Below are 21,784 nucleotides of genomic sequence, written 5' to 3' on the forward strand. Positions count from 1 at the left end.
AGGCCTCCAGTCACGATGAGGCGGAGGACTAGGTCTTTCTCTGTGGTCTCCACAGGGGATTCAGACATTCCTTCGTCTTGGGAGATGCAAGACGAGCCTGCATTCAATTCACTGCAGGGATATCCAGCCTTACTTCGAGTCAGAGCATCTCGGTGTCCATTCCACTTGAGGCCACAAACTCAGGGTTCCTCTCACATACCTGTAGCTGAGAGAAGCCTCCTTTTGAGGTGCTTGTGGAAAGTTGGTATTCCTCTTGAGTCTAAGCCAGGGACTAAGCTCTCATCTCGAGTTGATTTGGGGTCCACGGAGCCCTTTCGTGTTGCTCCAGTGACCTCAGGATCCCTCTAGACTTGAGACAGTGATCTTGGGTTTTCTCTGGAGTGCCATCAAGGAAATCAAGGCTTCTTTAACGTTTGAAGTGGAACACGAATTGCTCTGCACGCAGTGCAGGGGAATCGGGCCTCAACTCGCGGCGAGGGGGAAATCTCATTGTTTTTCTCGAGTTGCGGCCGGAACCTGGTGTATATTCTCGAGTTACGACGGGGAGGGCCCTTCCAGACACGTGTTTGTTCAGCGACGTCAGGACTCCTGCCTAGGTGCGAGGGACACCTCGGGATTCTCCTCGAGTCTTGGCATGCCAATTGGGACGCGTATCCACGTGAGGCGGGAGACCCAGGGTCCCTTTCCACGTGCCACAGGGATCCTGGGACTCCTATCCATTTTCAAGAGGAGTCAGGCATCGTCTCCTTCGGAAGTATTGATCTCCGCATACCTCTCGAGTTTTCAAAGGATATGAGGCCTCCGGACGCGTTGAGGCGGAGGACTAGGTCTTTCTCTGTGTTCTGCACAGGGGATTCAGACATCCCTTCATCTTGGGAGATGCAAGATGAGCCTGCTTTCAATTCACTGCAGGGATATCCGGCCTTACTTCGAGTCAGAGCATCTCGGTGTCCATTCCACTTGATGCCACAAACTCAGGGTCCCTCTCATATACCTGTAGCTGAGAGAAGCCTCCTCTTGAGGAGCTTGTGGAAAGTTCGTATTCCTCTTGAGTTGAAGCCAGGGACTAATCTCTCATCTCGAGTTGATTTGGGGTCCACGGAGCCCTTTCGTGTTGCTCCAGTGACCTCAGGATCCCTCTAGACTTGAGACAGTGATCTTGGGTTTTCTCTGGAGTGCCATTAAGGAGATCAAGGCTCCTTTCATGATTGAAGTGGAACACGGAATTGCTCTGAACGCAGTGCAGGGGAATCGGGCCTCAACTCGCGGCGAGGGGGAAATCTCATGGTTTTTCTCGAGGTGCGGCCGGAACCTGGGGTATATTCTCGAGTTACGACGGGGAGGGCCCTTCCAGACACGTGTTTGTTCAGCGACGTCAGGACTCCTGCCTAGGTGCGAGGGACAACTCGGGATTCTCCTCGAGTCTTCGCATGGCAATTTGGACGCGTCTCCACGTGAGGCGGGAGACCCAGGGTCCCTTTCCACGTGCCACAAGGATCCTGGGACTCCTATCCATTTTCAAGAGGAGTCAGGCATCGTCTCCTTTGGAAGTATTGATCTCCGCGGACCTCTCGAGTTTTCAAAGGATGTGAGGCCTCCGGTCGCGATGAGGCGGAGAACTAGGTCTTTCTCTGTGTTCTCCACAGGGGATTCAGACAACCCTTCGTCTTGGGAGATGCAAGACGAGCCTGCATTCTATTCACTGCAGGGATATCCAGCCTTACTTCGAGTCAGAGCATCTCGGTGTCCATTCCACTTGAGGCCACAACCTCAGGGTCCCTCTCACATACCTGTAGCTGAGAGAAGCCTCCTCTTGAGGTGCTTGTGGAAAGTTGGTATTCCTCTTGAGTCGAAGCCAGGGACTAAGCTCTCATCTCGAGTTGATTTGGGGTCCATGGAGCCCTTTAGTGTTGCTCCAGTGACCTCAGGATCCCTCTAGACTTCAGACAGTGATCTTGGGTTTTCTCTGGAGTGCCATCAAGGAAATCAAGGCTCCTTTCACGTTTGATGTGGAACACGGAATTGCTCTGCACGCAGTGAAGGGGAATCGGGCCTCATCTCGCGGCGAGGGGGAAGTCTCATGGTTTTTCTCGAGTTGCGGACAGAACCTGGGGTATGTTCTCGAGTTACGATGGGGAGGGCCCTTCCAGACAGGTGTTTGTTCAGCGACGTCAGGACCTCTGCCTAGGTGCGAGGGACACCTCGGGATTCTCCTCGAGCCTTGGCATGGCAATTGGGACACGTCTCCACGTGAGGCGGGAGACCCAGTGTCCCTTTCGACGTGCCACAGGGATCCTGGGACTCCTATCCATTTTCAAGAGGAGTCAGGCATCGTCTCCTTTGGAAGCATTGATCTCCGCGGACCTCTCTTGTTTTCAAAGGATGTGAGGCCTCCGGTCGCATTGAGGGGAAGGACTAGGTCTTTCTCTGTGGTCTCCACAGGGGATTCAGACACCCCTTTGTCTTGGGAGATGCAAGACGAGCCTGCATTCACTTCACTGCAGGGATATCCGGCCTTACTTCGAGTCAGAGCATCTCGGTGTCCATTCCACTTGAGGCCACAAACTCAGGGTCCCTCTCACATACCTGTAGCTGAGAGAAGCCTCCTCTTGAGGTGCTTGTGGAAAGTTGGTATTCCTCTTGAGTCGAAGCCAGTGACTTAGCTCTGATCTCGAGTTGATTTTGGGTCCAAGGAGCCCTTTCGTGTTGCTCCAGTAACCTCAGGATCCCTCTAGACTTGAGACAGTGATCTTGGGTTATCTCTGGAGTGCCATCAAGGAAATCAAGGCTCCTTTCACGTCTGATGTGGATCACGGAATTGCTCTGCACGCAGTGCAGGGGAATAGGGCCTCATCTCGCGGCGAGGGGGAAGTCTAATGGTTTTTCTCGAGTTGGGCCGGAACCTGGGGTATATTCTCGAGTTACGACGGGGAGGGCGCTTCCAAACACGTGTTTGTTCAGCGACGTCAGGACTCCTGCCTAGGTGCGAGGGACACCTCGGGATTCTCCTCGAGTCTTGGCATGGCAATTGGAACGTGTCTCCACGTGATGCGCGAGACCCAGGGTCCCTTTCCACCTGCCTCAGGCATCCTGGGACTCCTATCCATTTTCAAGAGGAGTCAGGCATCGTTTCCTTTGGAAGCATTGATCTCCGAGGACCTCTCGAATTTTCAAAGGTTGTGAGGCCTCCGTTCGCGTTGAGGCGGAGGACTAGGTCTTTCTCTGTGGTCTCCACATGGGATTCAGACATCCCTTCGTCTTGGGAGATGCAAGAGGAGCCTGCATTCAATTCACTCTAGGGATATCCGGCCTTACTTCGAATCAGAGCTTCTCGGTGTCCATTCCACTTGAGGCCACAAATTCAGGGTCCCTCTCACATACCTGTAGCTGAGAGAAGCCTCCTCTTGAGGTGCTTGTGGAAAGTTGGTATTCCTCTTGAGTCGAAGCCAGGGACTAAGCTCTCATCTCGAGTTGATTTGGGGTCCACGGAGCCCTTTCGTGTTGCTCCAGTGACCTCAGGATCCCTCTAGACTTGAGACAGTGATCTTGGGTTTTCTCTGGAGTGCCATCAAGGAAATCAAGGCTCCTTTCACGTTTGTTGTGGAAGACGGAATTGCTCTGCACGCAGTGCTAGGGTATCGGGCCTCATCTCTCGGCGAGGGGGAAGTCTCATGGTTTTTCTCCAGTTGCGGCCGGAACCTGGGGTATATTCTCGCGTTACGACCGGGAGGGCCCTTCCAGACACGTGTTTGTTCAGCGACGTCAGGACTCCTGCCTAGGTGCGAGGGACACTTCGGGATTCTCCTCGAGTCTTGGCATGGCAATTGGGACGAGTCTCCACGTGAGGCGGGAGACCCAGGGTCCCTTTCCACGTGCCACAGGGATCCTGGGACTCCTATCCATTTTCAAGAGGAGTCAGGCATCGTCTCCTTTGGAAGCATTGATCTCCGCGGCCCTCTCGAGTTTTCAAAGGATGTGAGGCCTCCGGTCTCGATGAGGCGGAGAACTAGGTCTTTCTCTGTGGTCTCCACAGGGGATTCAGACAACCCTTCGTCTTGGGAGATGCAAGACGAGCCTGCATTCTATTCACTGCAGGGATATCCAGCCTTACTTCGAGTCAGAGCATCTCGGTGTCCATTCCACTTGAGGCCACAAACTCAGGGTCCCTCTCACATACCTGTAGCTGAGAGAAGCCTCCTCTTGAGGTGCTTGTGGAAAGTTGGTATTCCTCTTGAGTCGAAGCCAGGGACTAAGCTCTCATCTCGAGTTGATTTGGGGTCCATGGAGCCCTTTAGTGTTGCTCCAGTGACCTCAGGATCCCTCTAGACTTGAGACAGTGATCTTGGGTTTTCTCTGGAGTGCCATCAAGGAAATCAAGGCTCCTTTCACGTTTGATGTGGAACACGGAATTGCTCTGCACGCAGTGAAGGGGAATCGGGCCTCATCTCGCGGCGAGGGGGAAGTCTCATGGTTTTTCTCGAGTTGCGGACAGAACCTGGGGTATGTTCTCGAGTTACGATGGGGAGGGCCCTTCCAGACACGTGTTTGTACAGCGACGTCAGGACCTCTGCCTAGGTGCGAGGGACACCTCGGGATTCTCCTCGAGCCTTGGCATGGCAATTGGGACACGTCTCCACGTGAGGCGGGAGACCCAGTGTCCCTTTCGACGTGCCACAGGGATCCTGGGACTCCTATCCATTTTCAAGAGGAGTCAGGCATCGTCTCCTTTGGAAGCATTGATCTCCGCGGACCTCTCTTGTTTTCAAAGGATGTGAGGCCCTGGTCGCGATGAGGGGGAGGACTAGGTCTTTCTCTGTGGTGTCCACAGGGGATTCAGACATCCCTTCGTCTTGGAAGATGCAAGACGAGCCTGCATTCAATTCACTGCAGGGATATCCGGCCTTACTTCGAGTCAGAGCATCTCGGTGTCCATTCCACTTGAGGCCACAAACTCAGGGTCCCTCTCACATACCTGTAGCTGAGAGAAGCCTCCTCCTCTGGTGCTTGTGGAAATTGGTATTCCTCTTGAGTCGAAGCCAGGGACTAAGCTCTCATCTCGAGTTGATTTGGGGTCCACGGAGCCCTTTCGTGTTGCTCCAGTGACCTCAGGATCCCTCTAGACTTGAGACAGTGATCTTGGGTTTTCTCTGGAGTGCCATCAAGGAAATCAAGGCTCCTTTCACGTTTGAAGTGGAACACGGAATTGCTCTGCACGCACTGCAGGGGAATCTGGCCTCATCTCGCGGCGAGGGGGAAGTCTCATGGTTTTTCTCGAGTTGCGGCCGGAACCTGGAGTATATTCTCGAGTTATGACGGGGAGGGCCCTTCCAGACACGTGTTTGTTCAGCGACGTCAGGACTCCTGCCTAGGGGCGAGGGACACCTCGGGATTCTCCTCGAGTCTTGGCATGGCAATTGGGACGCATCTCCACGTGAGGCGGGAGACCCAGCGTCCCTTTCCACGTGCCACAGGGATCCTGGTACTCCATTGCATTTTCAAGAGGAGTCAGGCATCGTCTCCTTCGGAAGCATTGATCTCCGAAGTCCTCTCGAGTTTTCAAAGGATGTGAGGCCTCCGGTCGCGATGAGGCGGAGAACTAGGTCTTTCTCTGTGTTCTCCACAGGGGATTCAGACATCCATTCATCTTGGGAGATGCAAGACGAGCCTGCATTCAATACACTGCAGGGATATCCGGCCTTACTTCGAGTCAGAGCATCTCGGTGTCCATTCCACTTGAGGCCATAAACTCAGGGTCCCTCTCACATACCTTTAGCTGAGAGAAGCCTCCTCTTGAGGTGCTTGTGGAAAATTGGTATTCCTCTTGAGTCGAAGCCAGGGACTAAGCTCTCATCTCGAGTTGATTTGGGGTCCACGCAGCCCTTTCATGTTGCTCCAGTGACCTCAGGATCCCTCTAGACTTGAGACAGTGATCTTTGGTTTTCTCTGGAGTGCCATCAAGGAAATCAAGGCTCCTTTCACGTTTGAAGTGGAACACGGAATTGCTCTGCACGCACTGCAGCGGAATCGGGCCTCATCTCGCGGCGAGGGGGAAGTCTCATGGTTTTTCTCGAGTTGCGGCCGGAACCTGGGGTATATTCTCGAGTTACGACGGGGAGGGCCCTTCCAGACACGTGTTTGTTCAGCGACGTCAGGACTCCTGCCTAGGTGCGAGGGACACCTCGGGCTTCTCCTCGAGTCTTGGCATGGCAATTGGGACGCTTCTCCTCGTGAGGCGGCAGACCCAGGGTCCCTTTCCACAGGCCACAGGGATCCTGGGACTCCTATCCATTTTCAAGAGGAGTCAGGCATCGTCTCCTTTGTAAGCATTCATCTCCGCAGACCTCTCGAGTTTTCAAAGGATGTGAGGCCTCCGGTCGCGATGAGGCGGAGGACTAGGTCTTTCTCTGTGGTCTCCACAGGGGATTCAGACATCCCTTCGGATTGGGAGATGCAAGACGAGCCTGCATTCAATTCACTGCAGGGATATCCGGACTTACTTAGAGTCAGAGCATCTCGGTGTCCATTCCACTTGAGTCCACCAACTCAGGATCCCTCTCACATACCTGTAGCTGAGAGAAGCCTCCTCTTGAGGTGCTGTGGAAAGTTAGTGTTCCTCTTTAGTCGAAGCCAGGGACTAAGCTCTCATCTCGAGTTGATTTGTGTTCCAATGAGCACTTTCCTGTTGCTCCAGTGACCTCAGGATCCCTCTAAACTTGAGACAGTGATCTTGGGTTTTCTCTGGAGTGCCATCAAGGAAATCAAGGCTCCTTTGAAGTTTGATGTGGAACACGGAATTGCTCTGCACGCAGTGAAGGGGAATCGGGCCTCATCTCGCAGCGAGGGGGAAGTCTCATGGTTTTTCTCGAGTTGCGGCCGGAACCTGGGGTATATTCTCGAGTTACGACGGGAAGGGCCCTTCCAGACACGTGTTTGTTCAGCGAAATCAGGACTCCTGCCTAGGTGCGAGGGACACCTCGGGATTCTCCTCGAGTCTTGGCATGGCAATTGGGACGCGTCTCCACGTGAGGCGGGAGACCCAGGGTCCCTTTCCACGTGCCACAGGGATCCTGGGACTCCTATCCATTTTCAAGAGGAGTCAGGCATCGTCTCCTTTGGAAGCATTGATCTCCCCGGACCTCTCAGGTTTTCAAAGGATGTGAGGCCTCAGGTCGCGATGAGGCGGAGGACTAAGTCTTTCTCTGTGGTCTCCACAGGGGATTCGACAACCCTTCGTCTTGGGAGATGCAAGACCAGCCTGCATTCAATTCACTGCAGGGATATCCGGCCTTACTTCGAGTCAGAGCATCTCGGTGTCCATTCCACTTGAGGCCACAAACTCAGGGTCCCTCTCACATACCTGTAGCTGAGAGAAGCCTCCTCTTGAGGTGCTTGTGGAAAGTTGGTATTCCTCTTGAGTCTAAGCCAGGGACTAAGCTCTCATCTCGAGTTGATTTGGGGTCCACGGAGCCCTTTCGTGTTGCACCAGTGACCTCAGGATCCCTCTAGACTTGAGACAGTGATCTAGGGTTTTCTCTGGAGTGCCATCAAGGAAATCAAGGCTCCTTTCACGTTTGAGGTGGAACACGGAATTGCTCTGCATGCAGTGCAGGGGAATCGGGCCTCATCTCCCGGCGAGGGTGAAGTCTCATTTTTTTCTCGTGTTGCGGCCGGAACCTGATTTATATTCTCGAGTTACGACGGGGAGGGCCCTTCCAGACAAGTGTTTGTTCAGTGACGACAGGACTCCTGCCTAGGTGCGAGGGACACCTCGGGATTCTCCTCGAGTCTTGGCATGGCAATTGGGACGCGTCTCCAAGTGAGGCGGGTGACCCAGGGTCCCTTTCCTCGTGCCACAGGGATCCTGGGACTCCTATCCATTTTCCAGAGGAGTCAGGCATCGTCTCCTTTGGAAGCATTGATCTCCGCAGACCTCTCGAGTTTTCAAAGGATGTGAGGCCTCCGGTCGCGTTGAGGTGGAGGACTAGGTCTTTATCTCTGGTCTCCACAGGGGATTCAGACATCCCTTCGTCTTGGGAGATGCAAGACGAGCCTGCATTCAATTCACTGCAGGGATATCCTGCCTTACTTCAAGTCAGAGCATCTCGGTGTCCATTCCACTTGAGGCCACAAACTCAGGGTCCCTCTCACCTACCTGTAGCTGAGAAAAGCCTCCTCTTGAGGTGCTTGTGGAAAGTTGGTATTCCTCTTGAGTCTAAGCCAGGGACTAAGCTCTCATCTCGAGTTGATTTGGGGTCCACGGAGCCCTTTCGTGTTGCTCCAGTGACCTCAGGATCCCTCTAGACTTGAGACAGTGATCTTGGGTTTTCTCTGGAGTGCCATCAAGGAAATCAAGGCTCCTTTCACGTTTGATGTGGAACACAGAATTGCTCTGCACGCAGTGCAGGGGAATCGGGACTCATCTCGCGGCGAGGGGGAAGTCTCATATTTTTTCTCGAGTTGCGGCCGGAACCTGATTTATATTCTCGAGTTACGACGGGGAGGGCTCTTCCAGACACGTGTTTGTTCAGTGACGACAGGACTCCTGCCTAGGTGTGAGGGACACCTCGGGATACTCCTCGAGTCTTGGCATGGCAATTGGGACGCGTCTCCAAGTGAGGCGGGTGACCCAGGGTCCCTTTCCACGTGCCACAGGGATCCTGGGACTCCTATCCATTTTCAAGAGGAGTCAGGCATCGTCTCCTTTGGAAGCATTGATCTCCGCAGACCTCTCGAGTTTTCAAAGGATGTGAGGCCTCCGGTCGCGTTGAGGTGGAGGACTAGGTCTTTATCTCTGGTCTCCACAGGGGATTCAGACATCCCTTCGTCTTGGGAGATGCAAGACGAGCCTGCATTCAATTCACTGCAGGGATATCCTGCCTTACTTCAAGTCAGAGCATCTCGGTGTCCATTCCACTTGAGGCCACAAACTCAGGGTCCCTCTCACCTACCTGTAGCTGAGAAAAGCCTCCTCTTGAGGTGCTTGTGGAAAGTTGGTATTCCTCTTGAGTCTAAGCCAGGGACTACGCTCTCATCTCGAGTTGATTTGGGGTCCACGGAGCCCTTTCGTGTTGCTCCAGTGACCTCAGGATCCCTCTAGACTTGAGACAGTGATCTTGGGTTTTCTCTGGAGTGCCATCAAGGAAATCAAGGCTCCTTTCACGTTTGATGTGGAACACAGAATTGCTCTGCACGCAGTGCAGGGGAATCGGGACTCATCTCGCGGCGAGGGGGAAGTCTCATATTTTTTCTCGAGTTGCGGCCGGAACCTGATTTATATTCTCGAGTTACGACGGGGAGGGCTCTTCCAGACACGTGTTTGTTCAGCGACGTCAGGACTCCTGCCTAGGTGCGAGGGACACCTCGGGATTTTCTTCGAGTCTTGGCATGGCAATTGGGACGAAACTCCACGTGTGGCGGGAGACCCAGCGTCCCTTTCCATGTGCCACAGGGAACCTGGGACTCCTATCCATTTTCAAGAGGAGTCAGGCATCGTCTCCTTTGGAAGCATTGTTCTGCGCGGACCTCTCGAGTTTTCAAAGGATGTGAGGCCTCCGGTCGCGATGAGGCGGAGAACTAGGTCTTTCTCTGTGGTCTCCACAGGGGATTCACACATCCCTTCGACTTGGGAGATGCAAGACGAGCCTGCATTCAATTCACTGCAGGGATATCCGGCCTTACTTCGAGTCAGAGCATCTCGGTGTCCATTCCACTTGAGGCCACAAACTCAGGGTCCTCTCACATACCTGTAGCTGAGAGAAGCCTCCTCTTGAGGTGCTTGTGGAAAGTTGGTATTCCTCTTGAGTCGAAGCCAGGGACTAAGCTCTCATCTCGAGTTGATTTGGGGTCCACGGAGCCCTTTCGTGTTGCTCCAGTGACCTCAGGATCCCTCTAGACTTGAGACAGTGATCTTGGGTTTTCTCTGGAGTGCCATCAAGGAAATCAAGGCTCCTTTCACGTTTGATGTGGAACACGGAATTGCTCTGCACGCAGTGCAGGGAAATCGCGCCTCATCAAGCGGCGAGGGGGAAGTCTCTTGGTTTTTCTCGAGTTGCAGCCGGAACCTGGGGTATATTCTCGAGTTACGACGGGGAGGGCCCTTGCAGACACGTGTTTGTTTAGCGTCATCAGGACTCCTGCCTAGGTGCCAGGGACACCTCGGGATTCTCCTCGAGTCTTGGCATGGCAATTGGGACGCGTCTCCACCTGAGGCGGGAGACCAAGGGTCCCTTTCCACGTGCCACAGGGATCCTGGGACTCCTATCCATTTTCAAGAGGAGTCAGGCATCGTCTCCTTTGGAAGCATTGATCTCCGCGGACCTCTCGAGTTTTCAAAGGATGTGAGGCCTCCGCTCGCGATGAGGCGGAGAACTAGGTCTTTCTCTGTGGTCTCCACAGGTGATTCAGACATCCCTTCGTTTTGGGAGATGCAAGACGAGCCTGCATTCAATTCACTGCAGGGATATCCGGCCTTACTTCGAGTCAGAGCATCTCGGTGTCCATTCCACTTGAGGCCACAAACTCAGGGTCCCTCTCACATACCTGTAGCTGAGAGAAGCCTCCTCTTGAGGTGCTTGTGGAAAGTTGGTATTCCTCTTGAGTCGAAGCCAGGGACTAAGCTCTCATCTCGAGTTGATTTGGGGTCCACGGAGCCCTTTCGTGTTGCTCCAGTGACCTCAGGATCCCTCTAGACTTGAGACAGTGATCTTGGGTTTTCTCTGGAGTGCCATCAAGGAAATCAAGGCTCCTTTCACGTTTGATGTGGAACACGGAATTGCTCTGCATGCAGTGCAGGGGAATCGGGCCTCATCTCGCGGCAAGGGGGAAGTCTCATATTTTTTCTCGAGTTGCGGCCGGAACCTGATTTATATTCTCGAGTTACGGCGGGGAGGGCCCTTCCAGACAAGTGTTTGTTCAGCGAAGTCAGGACTCCTGCCTAGGTGCGAGGGACACCTCGGGATTCTCCTCGAGTATTGGCATGGCAATTGGGACCCGTCTCCATGTGAGGCGGGAGACCCAGGGTCCCTTTCCACGTGCCACAGGGTTCCTGGGACTCCTATCCATTTTCAAGAGGAGTGAAGCATCGTCTCCTTTGGAAGCATTGATCTCCGCGGACCTCTCGAGTTTTCAAAGGATGTGAGGCCTCCGGTCGCGATGATGCGGAGAACTAGGTCTTTCTCGGTGGTCTCCACAGGGGATTCAGACATCCCTTCGTCTTGGGAGATGCAAGACGAGCCTGCATTCAATTCACTGCAGGGATATCCGGCCTTACTTCGAGTCAGAGCATCTCGGTGTCCATTCCACTTGAGGCCACATACTCAGGGTCCCTCTCACATACCTGTAGCTGAGAGAAGCCTCCTCTTGAGGTGCTTGTGGAAAGTTGGTATTCCTCTTGAGTCGAAGCCAGGGACTAAGCTCTCATCTCGAGTTGATTTGGGGTCCATGGAGCCCTTTCGTGTTGCTCCAGTGACCTCAGGATCCCTCTAGACTTGAGACAGTGATCTTGGGTCTTCTCTGGAGTGCCATCAAGGAAATCAAGGCTCCTTTCACGTTTGATGTGGAACACAGAATTGCTCTGCACGCAGTGCAGGGGAATCGGGACTCATCTCTCGACGAGGGGGAAGTCTCATGGTTTTTCTCGAGTTGCGGCCGGAACCTGATTAATTTCTCGAGTTACGACGGGGAGGGCTCTTCCAGAGACGTGTTTGTTCAGCGACGTCAGGACTCCTGCCAAGGTGCGAGGGACACCTCGGGATTTTCTTCGAGTCTTGGCATGGCAATTGGGACGAGACTCCACGTGTGGCGGGAGACCCAGCGTCCCTTTCCATGTGCCACAGGGAACCTGGGACTCCTATCCATTTTCAAGAGGAGTCAGGCATCGTCTCCTTTGGAAGCATTGTTCTGCGCGGACCTCTCGAGTTTTCAAAGGATGTGAGGCCTCCGGTCACGATGAGGCGGAGAACTAGGTCTTTCTCTGTGGTCTCCACAGGGGATTCAGACATCCCTTCGACTTGGGAGATGCAAGACGAGCCGGCATTCAATTCACTGCAGGGATATCCGGCCTTACTTCAAGTCAGAGCATCTCGGTGTCCATTCCACTTGAGGCCACAAACTCAGGGTCCTCTCACATACCTGTAGCTGAGAGAAGCCTCCTCTTGAGGTGCTTGTGGAAAGTTGGTATTCCTCTTGAGTCGAAGCCAGGGACTAAGCTCTCATCTCGAGTTGATTTGGGGTCCACGGAGCCCTTTCGTGTTGCTCCAGTGACCTCAGGATCCCTCTAGACTTGAGACAGTGATCTTGGGTTTTCTCTGGAGTGCCATCAAGGAAATCAAGGCTCCTTTCACGTTTGATGTGGAACACGGAATTGCTCTGCACGCAGTGCAGGGAAATCGCGCCTCATCTCGCGGCGAGGGGGAAGTCTCTTGGTTTTTCTCGAGTTGCGGCCGGAACCTGGGGTATATTCTCGAGTTACGACCGGGAGGGCCCTTCCAGACACGTGTTTGTTCAGCGACGTCAGGACTCCTGCCTAGGTGCGAGGGACACCTCGGGATTCTCCTCGAGTATTGGCATGGCAATTGGGACCCGTCTCCATGTGAGGCGGGAGACCCAGGGTCCCTTTCCACGTGCCACAGGGATCCTGGGACTCCTATTCATTTTCAAGAGGAGTCAGGCATCGTATCTTTTGGAAGCATTGATCTCCGCGGACCTCTCGAGTTTTCAAAGGATGTGAGGCCTCCGGTCGCATTGAGGGGAAGGACTAGGTCTTTCTCTGTGGTCTCCACAGGGGATTCAGACACCCCTTTGTCTTGGGAGATGCAAGACGAGCCTGCATTCACTTCACTGCAGGGATATCCGGCCTTACTTCGAGTCAGAGCATCTCGGTGTCCATTCCACTTGAGGCCACAAACTCAGGGTCCCTCTCACATACCTGTAGCTGAGAGAAGCCTCCTCTTGAGGTGCTTGTGGAAAGTTGGTATTCCCCTTGAGTCGAAGCCAGGGACTAAGCTCTCATCTCGAGTTGATTTTGGGTCCAAGGAGCCCTTTCGTGTTGCTCCAGTAACCTCAGGATCCCTCTAGACTTGAGACAGTGATCTTGGGTTATCTCTGGAGTGCCATCAAGGAAATCAAGGCTCCTTTCACGTCTGATGTGGATCACGGAATTGCTCTGCACGCAGTGCAGGGGAATAGGGCCTCATCTCGCGGCGAGGGGGAAGTCTAATGGTTTTTCTCGAGTTGGGCCGGAACCTGGGGTATATTCTCGAGTTACGACGGGGAGGGCGCTTCCAAACACGTGTTTGTTCAGCGACGTCAGGACTCCTGCCTAGGTGCGAGGGACACCTCGGGATTCTCCTCGAGTCTTGGCATGGCAATTGGAACGTGTCTCCACGTGATGCGCGAGACCCAGGGTCCCTTTCCACCTGCCTCAGGCATCCTGGGACTCCTATCCATTTTCAAGAGGAGTCAGGCATCGTTTCCTTTGGAAGCATTGATCTCCGCGGACCTCTCGAATTTTCAAAGGTTGTGAGGCCTCCGTTCGCGTTGAGGCGGAGGACTAGGTCTTTCTCTGTGGTCTCCACATGGGATTCAGACATCCCTTCGTCTTGAGAGATGCATGACGAGCCTGCTTTCAATTCACTGCAGGGATATCCGGCCTTACTTCGAGTCAGAGCATCTCGGTGTCCATTCCACTTGAGGCCACAAACTCAGGGTCCCTCTCACATACCTGTTGCTGAGAGAAGCCTCCTCTTGAGGTGCTTATGGAAAGTTGGTATTCCTCTTGAGTCGAAGCCAGGGACTAAGCTCTCATCTCGAGTTGATTTGGGTTCCACGAGGCTTTTCTTGTTACTCCAGTGACCTCAGGATCCCTCTAGACTTGAGACAGTGATCTTGGGTTTTCTCTGGAGTGCCATCAAGGAAATCAATGCTCCTTTCACGTTTGATGTGGAACACGGAATTGCTCTGCACGCAGTGCAGGGGAATCGGACCTTATCTCGCGGCGAGGGGGAAGTCTCTTGGTTTTTCTTGAGTTGCGGCCGGAACCTGGGGTATATTCTCCAGTTACGACGGGGAGGGCCCTTCCAGACACGTGTTTGTTCAGCGACGTCAGGACTACTGCCTAGGTGCGAGGGACACCTCGGCATTCTCCTCGAGTCTTGGCATGGCAATTTGGACTCGTCTCCACGTGAGGCGGGAGACCCAGGGTCCCTTTCCACGTGCCACAGGTATCCTGGGACTCCTATCCATTTTCAAGAGGAGTCAGGCATCATCTCCTTTGGAAGCATTGATCTCCGCGGACCGCTCGAGTTTTCAAAGGATGTGAGGCCTCCGGTCGTGATGAGGCGGAGGACTAGGTCTCTCTTTGTGGTCTCCACAGCGGATTCAGACATCCCTTCATCTTGGGAGATGCAAGACGAGCCTGCATTCAATTCACTGCAGGGATATCCGGCCTTACTTCGAGTCAGAGCATCTCGGTGTCCATTCCACTTGAGGCCACAAACTTAGGGTCCCTCTCACATACCTGTAGCTGAGAGAAGCCTCCTCTTGAGGTGCTTGTGGAAAGTTATTATTCCTCTTGAGTCGAAGCCAGGGACTAAGCTCTCATCTCGAGTTGATTTGGGGTCCACGGAGCCCTTTCGTGTTGCTCCAGTGACCTCAGGATTCCTCTAGACTTGAAACAGTGATCTTGGGTTTTCTCTGGAGTGCCATCAAGGAAATCAAGGCTCCTTTCACGTTTGATGTGGAACACGGAATTGGTCTGCACTCATTGCAGGGTATCGGGCCTCATCTCGCGGGGAGGGGGAAGTCTCATGGTTTTCTCGAGTTGCGGCCGGAACCTGGGTTATATTCTCGAGTTACGACGGGAGTGCCCTTCCAGACACGGGTTTGTTCAGCGACGTGAGGACTCCTGCCTAGGTCCGAGGGACACCTCGGGATTCTCCTCGAGTCTTGGCATGGCAATTTGGACGCGTCTCTACGTGAGGCGGGAGAACCAGGGTCCCTTTCCACGTGCCACAGGGATCCTGGGACTCCTATCCATTTTCAAGAGGAGTCAGGCATCGTCTCCTTTGGAAGCATTGATCTCCGCGGACCTCTCGAATTTTCAAAGGATGTGAGGCCACCGGTCGCGATGAGGCGGAAAATTAGGTCTTTCTCTGATGTCTCCACAGAGGATTCAGACATCCCTTCGTCTTGGGAGATGCAAGACGAGCCTGCATTCAATTCACTGCAGGGATATCCGGCCTTACTTCGAGTCAGAGCATCTCGGTGTCCATTCCACTTGAGGCCACAAACTCAGGGTCCCTCTCACATACCTGTAGCTGAGAGAACCCTCCTCTTGAGGGGCTTGTGGAAAGTTCGTATTCCTCTTGAGTTGAAGCCAGGGACTAATCTCTCATCTCGAATTGATTTGGGGTCCACGGAGCCCTTTCGTGTTGCTCCAGTGACCTCAGGATCCCTCTAGACTTGACACAGTTATCTTGGGTTTTCTCTGGAGTGCCATCAAGGAAATCAAGGCTCCTTTCACGTTTGATGTGGAACACGGAATTGCTCTGCACGCATTGCAGGGGAATCGGGCCTCATCTCGCGGCGAGGGGGAAGTCTCATGGTTTTTCTCGAGTTGCGGCCGGAACCTGGGGTATATTCTCGAGTTACGACGGGGTGGGCCCTTCTAGACACGTGTTAGTTCAGCAACGTCAGGACTCCTGCCTAGGTGCGAGGGACACCTCGGGATTCTCCTCGAGTCTTGGCATGGCAATTGGGACGCGTCTCCACGTGAGGTGGGAGACCCAGGGTCCCTTTCCACGTGCCACAGGGATCCTGGGACTCCTATCCATTTTCCAGAGGAGTCAGGCATCGTCTCCTTTGGAAGCATTGATCTCCGCAGACCTCTCGAGTTTTCAAAGGATGTGAAGACTCCGGTCGCGTTGAGGTGGAGGACTACGTCTTTCTCTGTGGTCTCCACAGGGGATTCAGACATCCCTTCGTCTTGGGAGATGCAAGACGAGCCTGCATTCAATTCACTGCAGCGATATCCGGCCTTACTTCAATTCAGAGCATCTCGGTGTCCATTCCACTTGAGGCCACAAACTCAGGGTCCCTCTCACATACCTGTAGCTGAGAAAAGCCTCCTCTTGAGGTGCTTGTGGAAAGTTGGTATTCCTCTTGAGTCGAAGCCAGGGACTAAGCTCTCATCTCGAGTTGATTTGGAGTCCACGGAGCCCTTTCGTGTTGCTCCAGTGACCTCAGGATCCCTCTAGACTTGAGACAGTGATCTTGGCTTTTCTATGGAGTGCTATCAAGGAAATCAAGGTTCCTTTCACATTTGATGTGGAACACGGAATTGCTCTGCACGCAGTGCAGGGGAATCGGCCATCATTTCGCGGCGAGGGGGAAGTCTCATGGTTTTTCTTGAGTTCCGGCCGGAACCTGGGGTATATTCTCGAGTTACGACTGGGAGGGCCCTTCCAGACACGTGTTTGTTCAGCGACGTCAGGACTCCTGCCTAGGTGCGAGGGACACCTCGGGATTCTCCTCGAGTCTTGGCATGGCAATTGGGACTCGGCTCCACGTGAGGCGCGAGACCCAGGGTAACTTTCCACGTGCCACAGGGATCCTTGGACTTCTATCCATTTTCAAGAGGAGTCAGGCATCGTCTCCTTTGGAAGCATTGATCTCCGCGGACCTCTCGAGTTTTCAAAGGATATGAGGCCTCCGGTCGCGTTGAGGCGGAGGACTAGGTCTTTCTCTGTTGTCTCCACATGGGATTCAGACATCCCTTCGTCTTGGGAGATGGAAGACGAGCCTGCATTCAATTCACTGCAGGGATATCCGGCCTTACTTCGAGTCAGAGCATCTCGGTGTCCATTCCACTTGAGGCCACAAACTCAGGGTCCCTCTCACATAACTGGAGCTGAGAGAAGCCTCCTCTTGAGGTGCTTGTGGAAACTTGGTATTCCTCTTGAGTCGAAGCCAGGGATTAAGCTCTCATCTCGAGTTGATTTGGGGTCCACAGAGGCCTTTCGTGTTGCTCCAGTGACCTCAGGATCCCTCTAGACTTGAGACACTGATCTTGGGTTTTCTCTGGAGTGCCATCAAGGAAATCAAGGCTCCTTTCACGTTTGATGTGGAACACGGAATTGCTCTGCACGCAGTGCACGGGAATCGGGCCTTATTTCGCGGCGAGGGGTAAGTCTCATGGTTTTTCTAGAGTTGCGGCCGGAACCTGGGGTATATTCTTGAGTTACGACGGGGAGGGCAATTCCAGAAAGGTGTTTGTTCAGCAAGGTCAGGACTCCTGCCTAGGTGCGAGGGACACCTCGGGATTCTCCTCGAGTTTTGGCATGGCAATTGGGACGCGTCTCCACGTGAGGCGGGAGACACAGTGTCCCTTTCCACGTGCCACAGGGATCCTGGGACTCCTATCCATTTTCAAGAGGAGTCAGGCATCGTCTCCTTTGGAAGCATTGATCTCCGCGGACCTCTCGAATTTTCAAAGGATGTGAGGACTCCGGTCGCGATGAGGCCGAGAACTAGGTCTTTCTCTGTGGTCTCCCCATGGGATTCAGACATCCCTTCGTCTTGGGAGATGCAAGACGAGCCTTCTTTCCATTCACTGCAGGGATATCCGGCCTTACTTCGAGTCAGAGCATCTCGGTGTCCATTCCACTTGAGGACACAAACTCAGGGTACCCCTCACATACCTGTAGCTGAGAGAAGCCTCCTCTTGAGGTGCTTGTGGAAAGTTGGTATTCCTCTTGAGTCGAAGCCAGGGACTAAGTTCTCATCTCGAGTTGATTTGGGGTCCACGGAGCCCTTTCGTGTTGCTCCAGTGACCTCAGGATTCCTCTAGACTTGAAACAGTGATCTTGGGTTTTCTCTGGAGTGCCATCAAGGAAATCAAGGCTCCTTTCACGTTTGATGTGGAACACGGAATTGCTCTGCACGCAATGCAGGGGAATCGGGCCTCATCTCGCGGCGAGGGGGAAGTCTCATGGTTTTTCTCGAGTTGCGGCCGGAACCTGTGGTATATTCTCGAGTTACGACGGGGAGGTCCCTTCCAGACACGTGTTTGTTCAGCGACGTCAGGACTCCTGCCTAGGTGCGAGGGACACCTCGGGATTCTCCTCGAGTCTTGGCATGGCAATTGGGATGCGTATCCACGTGATGCGGGAGACCCAGTGTCCCTTTCCTCGTGCCACAGGGATACTGGGACTCCTATCCATTTTCAAGAGGAGTCAGGCATCGTCTCCTTTGGAAGCATTGATCTCCGCGGACCTCTCGAGTTTTCAAAGGATGTGAGGCCTCCGGTCGTGATGAGGCGGAGGACTAGGTCTCTCTTTGTGGTCTCCACAGCGGATTCAGACATCCCTTCATCTTGGGAGATGCAAGACGAGCCTGCATTCAATTCACTGCAGGGATATCCGGCCTTACTTCGAGTCAGAGCATCTTGGTGTCCATTCCACTTGAGGCCACAAATTCAGGGTCCCTCCCACATACCTGTAGCTGAGAGAAGCCTCCTCTTGAGGGGCTTATGGAAAGTTGGTATTCCTCTTGAGACAAAGCCAGGGACTAAGATATCATCTCGAGTTGATTTGGCGTACACGGAGCCTTTTCGTGTTGCTCCAGTGACCTCAGGATCCCTCTAGACTTGAGACAGTGATCTTGGGTTTTCTCTGGAGTGCCATCAAGGAAATCAAGGCTCCTTTCACGTTTGATGTGGAACATGTAATTGCTCTGCACGCAGTGCAGGGGAATCGGGCCTCATCTCGCGGTGAGGGGAAATCTCATGGTTTTTCTCGAGTTGCGGCCGGAACCTGGGGTATATTCTCGAGTTACGACGGGGAGGGCCCTTCCAGACACGTGTTTGTTAAGCGCCGTCAGGATTCCTGCCTAGGTGCGAGGGAAACCTCGGGATTCTCCTCGAGTCTTGGCATGGCAATTGGGACGCGTCTCCACGTGAGGCGAGAGACCCAGGGTCCCATTCCACGTGCCACAGGGATCCTGGGACTCCTATCCATTTTCAAGAGGAGTCAGGCATCGTCTCCTTTGGAAGCATTTATCTCCGCGGACCTCTCGAGTTTTCAAAGGCTGTGAGGCCTCCGGTCGCGTTGAGGTGGAGGACTAGGTCTTTCTCTGTGGTCTCCACAGGGGACTCAGACATCCCATCGACTTAGGAGACGGAAGAAGAGCCTGCATTCAATTCACGCAAAGATATCCCGCCTTATTTCGAGTCAGAGCATCTCGGTGTCCATTGCACTTGAGGCCACAAACTCAGGGTCCCTCTCACATACCTGTAGCTGAGAGAAGCCTCCTCTTCAGGTGCTTGTGGAAAGTTGGTATTCCTCTTGAGTCGAAGCCAGGGACTAAGCTCACATCTCGAGTTGATTTGAGGTCCACGGAGCCCTTTCGTGTTGCTACAGTGACCTCAGGATACCTCTAGACTTGAAACAGTGAACTTGGGTTTTCTCTGGAGTGCCATCAAGGAAATCAAGGCTCCTTTCCCGTTTGATGTGGAACACGGAATTGTTCTGCACGCAGTGCAGGGGAATCGGGCCTCATCCAGCGGAGAGGGGGAAGTCTCATGGTTTTTCTCGAGTTGCGGCCGGAACCTGGGGTATATTCTCGAGTTACGACGGGGAGGGCCCTTCCAGACACGTGTTTGTTCAGCGACGTCAGGACTCCTGCCTAGGTGCGAGGGACACCTCGGGATTCTCCTCGAGTCTTGGCATGGCAATTGGGAAGCGTCCCCACGTGAGGCGGGAGACCCAGGGTCCCTTTCCACGTGCCACAGGGATCCTGGGACTCCTATCCATTTTCAAGAGGAGTCAGGCATCTTCTCCTTTGGAAGCATTGATCTCCGCGGACCTCTCGAGTTTTCAAAGGATGTGAGGCTTCCGGTCGCGATGAGCCGGAGAACTAGGTCTTTCTCTGTGGTCTCCACAGGGGATTCAGACATCCCTTCGTCTTGGGAGATGCAAGACGAGCCTGCATTCAATTCACTGCAGGGATATCCGGCCTTACTTCGAGTCAGAGCGTCTCGTTGTCCATTCCACTTGAGGCTACAAACTCAGGGTTCCTCTCACATACCTCTAGCTGAGAGAAGCCTCATCTTGAGGTGCTTATGGAAAGTTGGTATTCCTCTTGAGTCTAAGCCAGGGACTAAGCTCTCATCTCGAGTTGATTTGGGGTCTACGGAGCCCGTTCGTGTTGCTACAGTGACCTCAGGAACCCTCTAGACTTGAAACAGTGATCTTGGGTTTTCTCTGGAGTGCCATCAAGGAAATCAAGGCTCCTTTCACGTTTGATGTGGAACACAGAATTGCTCTGCATGCAGTACAGGGGAATCGGGCCTCATCTCGCGACGAGGGGGAAGTCTCATGGTTTTCTCGAGTTGCGGCCGGAACCTGGGGTATATTCTCGAGTTACAACGGGGAGGGCCCTTCCAGAAACGTGTTTGTTCAGCGACGTCAGGACTCCTGCCTAGGTGCGAGGGACACCTCGGGATTCTCCTCGAGTCTTGGCCTGGCAATTGGGACGCGTCTCCACGTGAGGCGGGAGACCCAGGGTCTCTTTCCACGTGCCACAGTGATCCTGGGACTCCTATCCATTTTCAAGAGGAGTCAGTCATCGTCTCCTTTGGAAGCATTGATCTCTGCAGACCTCTCGAGGTTTCAAAAGATGTGAGGCCTCCGGTCTCGTTGAGGCGGAGGACTAGGTCTTTCTCTGTGTTCTGCACAGGGGATTCAGGCATCCCTTCGTATTGGGAGATGCAAGACGAGCCTGCATTCAATTCACTGCAGGGATATACGGCCTTACTTCGAGTCAGAGCGTCTCGTTGTCCATTCCACTTGAGGCCACAAACTCAGGGTCCCTCTCACATACCTGTAGCTGAGAAAAGCCTCCTCTTGAGGTGCTTGTGGAAAGTTGGTATTCCTCTTGAGTCGAAGCCAGGGACTAAGCTCTCATCTCGAGTTGATTTGGAGTCCACGGAGCCCTTTCGTGTTGCTCCAGTGACCTCAGGATCCCTCTAGACTTGAGACAGTGATCTTGGCTTTTCTATGGAGTGCTATCAAGGAAATCAAGGTTCCTTTCACGTTTGATGTGGAACACGGAATTGCTCTGCACGCAGTGCAGGGGAATCAGCCATCATTTCGCGGCGAGGGGGAAGTCTCATGGTTTTTCTTGAGTTCCGGCCGGAACCTGGGGTATATTCTCGAGTTACGACTGGGAGGGCCCTTCCAGACACGTGTTTGTTCAGCGACGTCAGGACTCCTGCCTAGGTGCGAGGGACACCTCGGGATTCTCCTCGAGTCTTGGCATGGCAATTGGGACTCGGCTCCACGTGAGGCGGGAGACCCAGGGTAACTTTCCACGTGCCACAGGGATCCTTGGACTCCTATCCATTTTCAAGAGGAGTCAGGCATCGTCTCCTTTGGAAGCATTGATCTCCGCGGACCTCTCGAGTTTTCAAAGGATATGAGGCCTCCGGTCGCGTTGAGGCGGAGGACTAGGTCTTTCTCTGTTGTCTCCACATGGGATTCAGACATCCCTTCGTCTTGGGAGATGGAAGACGAGCCTGCATTCAATTCACTGCAGGGATATCCAGCCTTACTTCGAGTCAGAGCATCTCGGTGTCCATTCCACTTGAGGCCACAAACTCAGGGTCCCTCTCACATAACTGGAGCTGAGAGAAGCCTCCTCTTGAGGTGCTTGTGGAAACTTGGTATTCCTCTTGAGTCGAAGCCAGGGACTAAGCTCTCATCTCGAGTTGATTTGGGGTCCACAGAGC

The sequence above is a fragment of the Dama dama genome, chromosome 13 (assembly GCF_033118175.1).
Source record: "Dama dama isolate Ldn47 chromosome 13, ASM3311817v1, whole genome shotgun sequence".
Classification (NCBI taxonomy): Eukaryota; Metazoa; Chordata; class Mammalia; order Artiodactyla; family Cervidae; genus Dama; species Dama dama.